This window comes from Brassica napus, chromosome A5 (genome assembly GCF_020379485.1).
Source record: "Brassica napus cultivar Da-Ae chromosome A5, Da-Ae, whole genome shotgun sequence".
Taxonomy (NCBI): domain Eukaryota; kingdom Viridiplantae; phylum Streptophyta; class Magnoliopsida; order Brassicales; family Brassicaceae; genus Brassica; species Brassica napus.
Genome location: NC_063438.1, coordinates 7,545,701 through 7,557,542, shown reverse-complemented (window position 1 = coordinate 7,557,542; position 11,842 = coordinate 7,545,701). Strand labels below are relative to the sequence as shown.

Below are 11,842 nucleotides of genomic sequence, written 5' to 3'. Positions count from 1 at the left end.
CATTGTTTATAGAACAAAACATATTTAATTTAGTTCAAATGCAATTTCGGATCTCTTTAAATAAAAATAATTTCTTCCAATGGATCCTCCGAATCTTGAATGGAACATATAAACCATTATGAATCTCTTCTCCTTAATATAAAATCATATGCTTAAGAGTAAGACCAAGCAAGAAATGGTCCATAGATGCTCATATGTGTTCCTAACAAATAATAGAGCTTATTTTATCAAAACCGAGTATCACCTAATAATAAATTTAAAAATGAGACCGATGATCACCAGGAACAACATTTCCAACTGGATGGCTAATTTTTTTATTGCTAATTTCTCACCAATGTTAAGATTTTATTTTTGGAATATTATTCAAGTATTAAGGCTGGCGAGAACCTCAAAAAGAGTCATATATATTGGTTGTTAATAGGAAATGCAACTTCAAATAATCATCAATTCCATTCCAATAGCATGTCGAGAGACTATGATTTCAACATAAAAAGTAATTTTTCTTATGATATACAAACAAAAAAATTACTCACAACACAATTCTTTCGAACCCAAAATATTACGAACCACAAATAATACACCGAATATAAGATCATTTTAAAAAAAAAGAAACAACGTGAAGACCATTTGAAATTCTCATAACATAACAATGCCATATTTCTTTAATTAATAGAAATAACTATTATTTTTCTCGACAACAAAAACAACTATTGCAAACAAACAAAATATATATTATCATCTATAATCCTTTATGGCCTACAATTTTCTAAAAAACAAAAGTCATATCATGAACATCTTTTACAAATACAAATCTAAAACACAAACTATAGAATCATACAAAAAGTAATAACTTAGATCACAAAATATACGGGCGGGATAACTCTAGTTTCATTATATAAAACAAATATATTAAGGAAATAAACTTGCAAGGACATGGGGTGGGGCACTTCTTGATATAGTCATCAGATCTCCATTCTTTCGTCATTAAATCATGTGAGAGCATCTCCAATGTATGTCTCTATATTTTCCTCTAAAATAGAGATCTCTATTATAAAGGTGGATTTGCTCCAATGTATGCCTCTATAATAGAGTTCCTCTATTTTAGAGGAAAATATAGAGAAATTCTACTTTTTATCTCTATATTTAGAAATGAAAATAGCAAATCTCTATATTTTCCCCTATAAATAGAGGAACTCTATTATAGAGGCATACATTGGAGCAAATCCACCTCTATAATAGAGTTTCTCTATTTTACAGGAAAATATAGAGATAAAAATAGAGGTGGGTTGGAGATGGTCTGAGGGGTGGTCATCCGTTACTTTTCATTTGTATTTGGTATTTATTGACGTGCGGAATCCGTGACGGAATGTACGACCGACGTAACTGGTCTTGTGGTCAATATATTACAAATAATATGTTTCGTAATCCGAGCCTACATTAACCTCATTAACCCTTTTTTTATAACGAAATAACTAAGTATATCTGTGTACAAAATAAAATAAAATTAAATAACGTAGTATATCCCTATCTGAATACTCTCTCTGTTTCTTAATGTTACATATTCTAATTTTTTTACATATTTTAATAAAACACATTAAATTTGCATAATCTTTTTGTATTTATCTTTATTCCATAATTTTAAGCCAATAAAAATTTAGTAATTATAATTAAGTTTTTTGAAATTTACAATTATTTAATAAAACATGTCTTGAAAATGTAAAAAATAAATCTTTTTAAAACATATTTTTTCTAGAACATGTAATATTAAAGAACAGAGGGAGTATTAAATTTGGAATACTAGTAAATTTGCTTTCAAATGTATCTGTTTTTCATATGTTTTTATATCTTCTAGATAATTAGTTTCAAATAGTTATATACTAGGGTAGGGCCGCGCTTCGCGCGGCGAGTGGATTCGTTAAGTATTTGACATGATTTTTTTTAATAATAATTTCTAAAATGCAATTATATATTTTGTATAGGGCATTATTTATATGAAATCGCTTTATAATGAATTTCAGTAAATTGAACTCCAAAATCGTTGCAGTTAAGTAAATTATGTGATAGATGATTTGTCTTCTGCTTTTTATAAAATAATTTTGATGTGAAATTTATTTGAAAAATACTTATAAATTGATTGACATTTGGTTATTCTCCATGATATATAATTAATTATGAGATTAACATTCTTTAATTATTTTATTTTGGAAAACAAATTAGTTACACTATCATTACTTATTGTCATTATTGCTAGATATTATGTATTTTCTGTAAATAAAAACCTGAAAGAGTCCCGTTGGATTAAAAATAATTTGTACCAAAACTGATACTAAGATAATTAATTTTTAACTGCAAATTTTAACATTTTCATGGCATCTCTTTTGATCTTTTTTTTTTATATATTTTTAATATTCCTTCTTCATCTCAGTGGATTGTTGTTTTTGGGTGTCAACAAAGGTACAATAGTCACTTATTCTCTTACAAATTGTTTTGTGTGTTTGAATTAGACCAGTTAGTTAAATCTTGAGCAATTTTTAGATATTGTTAATCAATGTAATGAGCCATTTATCTCGTAGTTTTAGGGACCGAGTTGTTTTTATGATTCTGTAATTGATCCTTTCAGATCAAAATCATATGAAATATTTTATTAGTATTTTTAAATTTGAGATTATTTTGCTTTTTGTCATAATTTGTTTTAAGGGTGATGTGTATTTGTGTTACCCGTTGAACATGCTTAGACCATGACTTCTTGAGACTTCAGTGCCAAAACTGCAAGCACTTTTCTCAACACTCGATCAAGGTAAAATGAACTATCTCCATGCATTACTTTTTTTTTTTGTGAATTCATGGGTACTGCATGTTATACTTGTCGTAGTAGCCACATGAAGCTCTGTTTATTTTTTATTTTTAGCGGAAATCTATAGATGATAGAAATACACAAAAAGTCTCAAACGTGTTCCTTTGGAACAATTTGTAAGAGGTGTTCCATAGTTCATAAATCTAAACTCAGAGACCACATGTATATTAACAACATTTATTTGAGCCAGGTGGGAAGATGACATTAGTAAGAAGCTTGAGCCTTGGGCTCATCACTGTTCAAGTGATGCAAGAAGAAAACACTGAAATGCAGAGAACTTAATCAAAAATGAGACAATATGTCTGGCCAAGAGTCATAGTAATCAAACGTATGTCGAACTGCAAGACACCAGAGACGAAGAACCCTGAGGTGCAACTTCCATCCCCATACTGAAACGTGTAAGCGCAAATGTTGTTCTGAGCAGAAGAGCATGAATTAGAGGACTGAACACCCCAGCTGCATCTTTGGTCAGAACATGAGATTGGTGTCGTTGTTACTGAGCTCCCTGGATCAGAGTAAGTCAACTGAATCTGTAAACAGAGCAGCACATTAATCTCAAATCAGAGAATTTAAAAATGAAAAAGACATGAAAATCATAAAACATCACCTCTTTTGTTTGAGGGCAGCCATTGCAAGAAGCACATTAACTCAAATCAGAGAATTTACTTGGAGTTCACTGGTTTAGGGGCACCATTGCAAATAGCACAACTAACCCACAAAACATCACCTCATGTGTCAATCTGTACGTAAAAGGCTCTTGAGAGAGATCACAGCCGCAATTTCGTGTAGTATGATCTGTTTAAAATACGAACACCAAACTGAGCAGAAGACAACAAAACCAGAGAAACAACTAATTGATAGAGACATGAGAAAAACAGACAATAACTAAAACACCTTATAGGCAATCAAAATCATGTATTGAGAAGATAAAGATGGAAACTTTAGTTACCCAACAACGAAAGGATCAAAAGTTTCCTCGACGGGATATTTAATAATCCGCCGTGTGACTGTAACAATTTGTCGTATCTAGCTTGATCACGCAACTTGAGTTGAATTACTTCTATTTCGTGACTAAAGGGAATAGCTTTTCCAGTTCCTCATCTAAACTCCATCTCCTGGCAGAGAATCTTTGCCATAGCTTTTCGACAAAGCCTGCTTCATACTGAATGGTGGCAGATAAGATCTTCACCTCCATCTGGTTTGTATTGAGCCAACAGTAGATAAGACAAAAGCGTAAGCAATCCATAGTGTTTATCAACAAATCTTATGGAGAGGAAAGAGAAAAACAAAAAAAAACAAACAAAATCTAGAGTTCGATAAATACAACAGCCGTGGAAGAACAACGTTTGCTTTCAAATCAGAGAGGAAGAAAGATGATGCAGCCATTATAGGAAGAAAGATGATGCAGCCATCTCGATAATAGGAGATGTAAAGATGATGTTCAAGGGATGAATACTTACCTTTTTATAGGAGAGAATCACCGACTGGAAGTTGAATAAGATTCATTGAATTCTTGATCGTGGTCCTACTGGTGAGGAAGAGTTAAGTATGTGTTAATGATGCCAATCTATGCGACTTGTAACGGTTCGGAGGTAAGAGATAGAAGATAAAGTGATCTGGACATAAACGGACTTTGAGATTAGTGACAAAGCGTATATAAAAATCTCAGAACTGCAATTGTTATTAACATAAAGGATGGAAGAGTCCTAAAGCGGGTGAACCCTAAATTTGTGCCTGAGAAGAAGATGCAAGTGTCACGGGCCAGCCCATAAACATAATACAAAACAATAGCGTAGCCCGTATCAATTAAATGAAACGGTATGTTTTGGTCAAGTGGACACGTGGCATGCTAGGAAGAGATGAATTAGTGACTTGGAGGGCCCTGCAGAGAGGGAACTCTACTTTATAATAATAGAAAGATATTTTTTTCTGGAAAGCAACTTCAATAAATCATAAGAGTAAATGTGGTTAAAACTTAAACCACTCATACAAGGCCTAGAGCCTGCTTTGCCAATCCGCCAGCAACATAATAATACCTTCCACTAGGAATCCAACAAAAGAAAAAGAGTCAAAAGCATTACATTGAATCCTAATATATGAAACGATCCCGTAGATCTGGAGGTTCCACCGTCTAATCACGAGTCTTGATGAGCTGTGATGAGTCCGACTCACACCGAATATGCCAGAGCCCCAGCTCTTTACATTTCTTAACAGCATCTCTTATGACCAAACCTTCAGCGTCAAGCGGTGAGTTCACAAAACAGGTTGAAGCTTGAAAGCTTAAGTTCTCCCCTGTTCTTTTTTATAATCCAACACAAACCTGCGACCTAGTTTCGAATAGTTATAAGAAGTTGAAATATCAGGTGAGTATCACAAGTCCCGGCCAAAGTGACACTCCATAAGCATTTTTAAGACAACACAATTACTAAAACAAAATCATTGCATGTAATCTGATTGTCTGTAATTATTGTACGTAATAAACAGAATAACAATGGTCCAACCATTGAAGCTGTTTTAACTTTTAATCCATTGCTTTAATTAGAATATTTAATGAACGTCAAATATTCAGATGTGAGATGCTGGTGCGATTGTTTTCTTCTGTAATACTTTCATCTCTTAGCTAGGACAAGTAAACTGTTATAGTGTCGCTTTTCCTTCTTGGTTCTATAAGGTTGCAGATAATTCGGCGAGATCTCCTTCTGGTTGTTCTTCAGCATGGTTTCCGTTTTGTTTTTAACAGTGTCTTTAGCGATTTCATTCATCGGACTTCACGTGTTCGGCGACGACGTTCTTTGTTAGAGTGGGAGGGTAGGATTTCTAAGATTGGGTTTGCGTCATTTTGTCAGTTTTTAGCAAAGAGAATTCCTTTTTTTTTTTTGCCAAAAGAGATGATTTCAATTTTGCTACAAGTTTTGATATCACTTTTCAAATTTATCTTTAAAAAAAGAATTAGGGCTCCCTAAAAGTTTTGATATCACTTTTCAATTTTGCTACAAGTTTTTATCAAATTTATTTTTAAAAAGAATTTGTTTTTCAAAAGTATTTTTAACGCTGCCAACAAATATTAAACCCTAAACCCTAAACTCTTAGGTAAACCCTAAACTCTTGAATAAATCATAAATCTTAAAGTTTAAGATTTGATTCAAGAGTTTCGGATTTATCCAAAGGTTTAGGGTTTACCCAAGGGTTTAGGGTTTAGGATTAGGATTAGGATTAGGATTTAGGGTTTAGTGTTTTTGTTGATTGTGTTAAAAAATATTTTTTTTCTTAAATTCAAGAATTTAAAATTTATCAAAGGGTTTAGTATTTACCAAAGAGTTGAAGGTTTAGATTTAGAGTTTAGTGTTTTGTTTATGGTATTAATTTTTTTAAAATTTTTTTTTGCAACTACTATTATTTTATTTATTTATATTTTTTAATTTTAAAAACGTAATATAATTTGACAATGTTTTGTTTTCTTTTTTAAAAGATATCGGATTTGAAATAACTAAACCTTATTGGTTGGTGAACCTTTAGGTTCAACCTTGGGAGTGAACCCAAGAATAACTCTTTAATTTATATTATACTTTTTATTAAGGGAGATTTACCGAATATGACCCAAAACTTGATTCTGATTGCAAAAGTATACCTAAACTTGAATCAAATGCAAAAGTAATCCAAAAGCCTTGTGATATTACAGTCATCCCCTTGTGACCAAACAAAAAAAACAGAACTCATTTTTACGAATATATCCCCACTAAGTCTTATGAGTCTTCTCGAACGTCCACGGAAGTCGTCTGGTATAGTTGATTTTAAAAATAATTTTTAAATTTTTAAAAAAATATTTTGATAAGCGAAAAATTAAAATCATGTAATTATAAACAGTTTTAAGTGATATAAATTAAGAAATAATAAAATTGAATTGTTTTCAATATAGATGAGTGAAAGTAGTGAATCATGATATTTTTTTGTCTAGGGTTTGACAACATATGTTGTAGTATTGTATATATTCTTAGGGTAAGACTTTAGAAAGCTTAAATGTTTTTTTGAAAAATTAATTTTTATCTACATGTGATTATTTCTATGTATAGTAAATACTTTTTAAGTTTAATTTGATTTTATGAAGTGTTTAGTTAGTTAATTTAGTTTAGGGGTTATGTTTAGGGTCTATACGACTAATATGTAAGTCGTCTGGGAAGTCTTCTAACTCCCGCTAAAAATATTTTAGTTTCCCGCTAAAAAATATTGAAGTTTTCTGGGCAACTTACAAGTAAGTCGTCTAGTAAGTCTTCTGATCGAAAATATTTAATCTTATTAGAATTTTTATCTCCATATATAAAATTTTTTTTACACATTCTCTCTTCTCCTCTCAAATGGCTGCAACAAAAATGGTATGTTCCTCATTCTAAAATTCTCCACCTTCTCTCTAATCTCTTTAAACTTATAAACACCAAACTTTATATCAATTTATTGTTTTTGTCTCATAGCTTTCTCACTAGTTTATCTTGTTTTGCAGTTTTTTCATCACATGGTTGTCATCGTCCACTCATTTAAAAGTAGATTTATTAATTTTAGATATGTATTTTTGTGTGTTCTATAAAATAAATCTATCTAATATTCCACTCATTTTCTCTGTTTTTAAGTCATTTGAACGTTTTTGGAGATGCAGGTTTTTCAGATCTGGATTTGGATATGCAGGTTTTTCAGATCTGGATTTGGATATGCAGGTTTTTCAGATCTGGAAGACTTCTGGGCTAGAAGACTTCCAGACGACTTCCAGGAGACAACTTCTAGGAAGTTTTCTGACGGAGTCTACTCCCATTTCTCCCTTTCATAATAGATCTGGGCGTTTTGGTAAGTTATTATGTTGATTTTTCTTCATTTGGTAACCTCCTATTGCATAAAATTCATATTTTTTTCCAAACTAAAACTCTTCAAACCCACTCTAATCTCTTTAACTTGAAAACACTAAACTTTATATGAATTTTTCATTTTTGTATCATGTCTTTCTCACTAATCTATCTTTTTGTTGCAGGTTTTAATCAGATGGTTCTCATCTTCAACTTGGATATGTACTTTGTGTGTTCTATAAAGGTATGTGTATCTAATTTTTCATTCATTTTCTATGTTTTTAAACCATTTGAACGTTTTTTAATATGATATGCAGGTTTTACAGATCTGTGTATGATATACATGTTTTTCATATCTGGATTAGACTTTGGAAGACCTATGGAAAGTCTTCTCAGAAGTCTTCCAGACAACTTTCAGGAAGTCTTCTAACGGGGTCTTCTTCCATATCAAGTGGAGTCTAAGCTTGTCTTCGTAGAGGAATGATCTATAATTGTTTTGTTTGTGGTCGGTTTTGTGATCTATATGTGTACTCCTTTAGTTGTGACTTTTTTTGTAAATTTGAAGAGATATTAATGAAAACGTTTGGTAAACATGTTCATTTTCCACGACATTATCTTGCCAAATTACTTGACAAATTCTCAAGAAAACTTAGTCAAATTTACAAAAGATAAAACATTACATAAGTTCAAAGCTATAACACTTTCATTAGATACATAAGTAAAAAGTATATCTTATGATATGGGAAGACAGATTAAACCATGTTACTTGGTATTCTTGAAGTTACTTAACACTTTTAAAAATTATATAAACATATCTTAAAGTTACTTAACAAATTTACAAAAACTAACGTAGAAGACTTTTGTGGACTAATTGTTCCCGGCTTTTTCACACACGAACTTTTAAACCATGCAAAAGACCACATGAACAACACGAAAATGTTTTATTCCCTTATGAACTAGTTTTTTCTGGTTTTTTCACACACGAACTTTTAAATCATGCCAAAAAGCAAATGAACAACTCTATTTTAAGAATTACATACACAAACTATCTATTTTAAACTAATTCCCCTAAAACTGTAATGGTGTAATTTAAACGCTAACTTGGTTTATGACATGTGGAAAGCCGGTTTAATTTGGATTGATAAAAAAATACTATGTCGTTTTATTCTTTTTTATTTTTCTCTTTTTTGTCAATTTTTCTTTTTCAGAAATCTTTCTACTCTTCATCATCAGTTTGGGATACTGAGCCGATTTTATAGTCCCTTGTGACAATACATGGAGATTGTAAGAAAGTAGTTGCTGATTTTCTTTCTTTATGCATCATGTAAAACGATTTATTCTTCTGCAGAATAATAAATTTTATCTCCAATTGATGACGAAGAGTAAAACTATTTCTGAAAAAGAAGAACAGTTGACAAAAAAAAAAGAGAAGAAGGATAAAACTACATAGTAGTTTTTTTATCAATCCAAATTAAGCCGGCTCTCCACCTGTCACAAACCTAGTTAACATTTAAATAACACCATTTAAGGTTTTAGGGGAATTAGTTTAAAAATCGAAAGTTTGTGTATGTTATTCAAAAAATAGAGTTGTTCATATGCTTTTTGGCATAGTTTAAAAGTTCGTGTGTGAAAAAGCCAGGAAAAACTAGTTCATAGGGGAATAAACCACTTTTCCGTTGTTCATGTGGTTTTTGGCATGGCTTAAAAGTTCGTGTGTGAAAAAGCCGGGAACAATATATTAGTTCATAGAGGAATAGGCCATTTTCCCGCATGAATGTTGGTAACCTTATAAATATCACCAATTAAGTTATAAATTTCATTCAGTAGCCCCAATATTGACTAATATACATGAATTAACAAAAAAAAAATTAAAAAGTCTTTATAGTTTTAGAGAAAATGAAAGTTTATTAAACATTAACGCAGACGACTTCCACGGAGGTTGTCTGGTATACTTCTAGGAAGTCGTTCATTTAGGTTAGTTTTGCAATTGATTTTTAACCTAGATGACTTACATGGAAGTCGTTCATCTTTGTTTGTTAAAACAAATCGAGACGACTTCCATGTAAGTTTAGGGAAAATGGGTTAGTTTTGCATTTGACCAGATTGTGACAGAAATGTGACTTTTCATAGATGACTTCCATGTAAGTCGTCCAGTAAAAAAATAAAAAAATCAATATTTTGTTATACCTAGACGAGTTCCATGTAAGTCGTCTCAGGTTAGTTTTGCAATTGAAAAATAAGACAAAAAAATTAGTTTTTTTTAGCCGACTTACACGGAAGTCGTCCTTACAAGGAAGTCATCCAAGATAAATAAGGTTTGACCAGTATCTCGGAATAAAATCATGGACGACTTTCGTCTAAGTCGTCTGATGGACGATTTCCGTGTAAGTCATCTAGAAAGAAATAATTGTTTTTGTTTTATTTTTCAATTGCAAAACTAACTATGGAAGTCGTCTAGGTACAACAAAATATTGATTTTTTAATTTTCGACTAAGTCGTCCAGGAAAAATCAAATTTCTAATACAATCCGGTCAAATGCAAAACTAACCCGTTTACTTTATACGATTTACATGGAAGTCGTCTCGGTTTTTTTTTTAATAAACAAAAATGGAAGTCTAGAAAAACACATTAAATGTCAATTGCAAAATTAACCTCTGCATTGACCAGAAGACTTCCATGTAAGTCGTCTACAGCCAGACGACTTACTCGGAAGTCGTCTAGACGAACAGATCTGAAAAAAAACTAGTTTCAACCAGTGAGATAACTTGTTTAGCACACAAAAGTCTTCTCCAAGCACCCAGAATTTCAAATAAAAATGATCCACCAAGAATTGTAAGTTTCGATGGCTCCATGAACCATAAAATTTTTAGAATCAAAATCTTGGATTTTTTTTTGGATGAATATGGAGAGAAAGTAAAGAGATGTTGTTTTTGGTTCATAAGAATTGAGAAAGAAAGAGTGTAAATCGATTTTTAGGTGCATTAAAAGCTTCAAATTGGTTGTTCATGGTGGTTGGTGTATTGATGGCAATGGCAATATTGTGAATTCTTGAGGAAGATGAGGGTGATAGAGTAAAATATGCATTTTCAGAATAAAAAAAAAGTGATGGCATTTCCGTGAATAATCTGAACTTTGGGATTGAAAGAGACAAGTCAAAGTTTCAAAAAAAATTGGTTAGTTTTGTGTTTGACTTCAAGTTTTGAGTCATATTTGCAAAATGTCATTTTATTAAACTAACTATTAAATTGATGAATAGTGTACAAAAGAATAATCTTGCACTTTACTTAAATAAAAGCTACGGAATTGCCTTATATGATTAACGTATATATGATAATTAATGTTTATGAATAATAAATATTTTATAATATTTTTTGTATCTTAGCTCTTTTTGTTTAATTTTATATTATTAAAAGATATTAAACAACCACATTAACTATATAATAAAAAAAAAGTAATTGGTTGTATATGTTATATTTTGAATTTTTAAAACGACTATAAATTACTAAACACGTTAAATGTCTCACAATAAAATTTATAATCAATGGTTTAGTTTTTTTTTTGTAATAACAAGATACAAATAATCATATATCGTATGAATATGAAGTCTCATTTACTAGACATACATATTATATATTAATATAGTTTAAAATTAAACTATATAACATAAAAACATAATTAAATATTATAATTTTTAAATTTGTATTGAAAAAAATATTTAAACCTTAATATTTTAATTTTGAAATTTTTATTCAAAAATTGCACATTAGAAATTTTGTGTTTATCATATAAGTATTAATTCTCAATAATAAATATATATATATATATATATTAAAATGTACTATATATTTATGTCCATGTCATTGAAATTTAGTTATATACCATATAAAATAAATAAAATAATTTTTTTATTTATTTACTAAAAAAGTATCATAAATAAATAAGATGTATTGTTTTGATTTATGTGCTTATTTTAATTTTATTATAAAAATAAATAAATAATAATAGATAAAAATAATTATATATATAATTCATCCCGCGCTATTGTGCTAGTCTTAAGCTAGTTAAACTCTAAACAATAATCACTAGACTCTAATCGTAAATGTTAGAATATTTTTGACAGAGTGTATTATAAAAAGTATTAACTAAAGTATTTTTAGCA

At 30.3% G+C, this 11,842-nt stretch overlaps 1 long non-coding RNA gene across 1 annotated transcript; it reads right to left on the bottom strand.

Moving 5' to 3' along the window:
- Window positions 1-2,925: 2,925 nt before the first annotated feature.
- On the bottom strand, window positions 2,926-4,620 carry LOC106454862. The gene is made up of 4 exons (XR_001290049.3): window positions 4,315-4,620; window positions 3,804-4,049; window positions 3,462-3,649; window positions 2,926-3,384 (listed from the first exon to the last, which is right to left on the bottom strand). It is a non-coding gene; the product is annotated as an uncharacterized LOC106454862 (long non-coding RNA).
- Window positions 4,621-11,842: the final 7,222 nt, after the last annotated feature.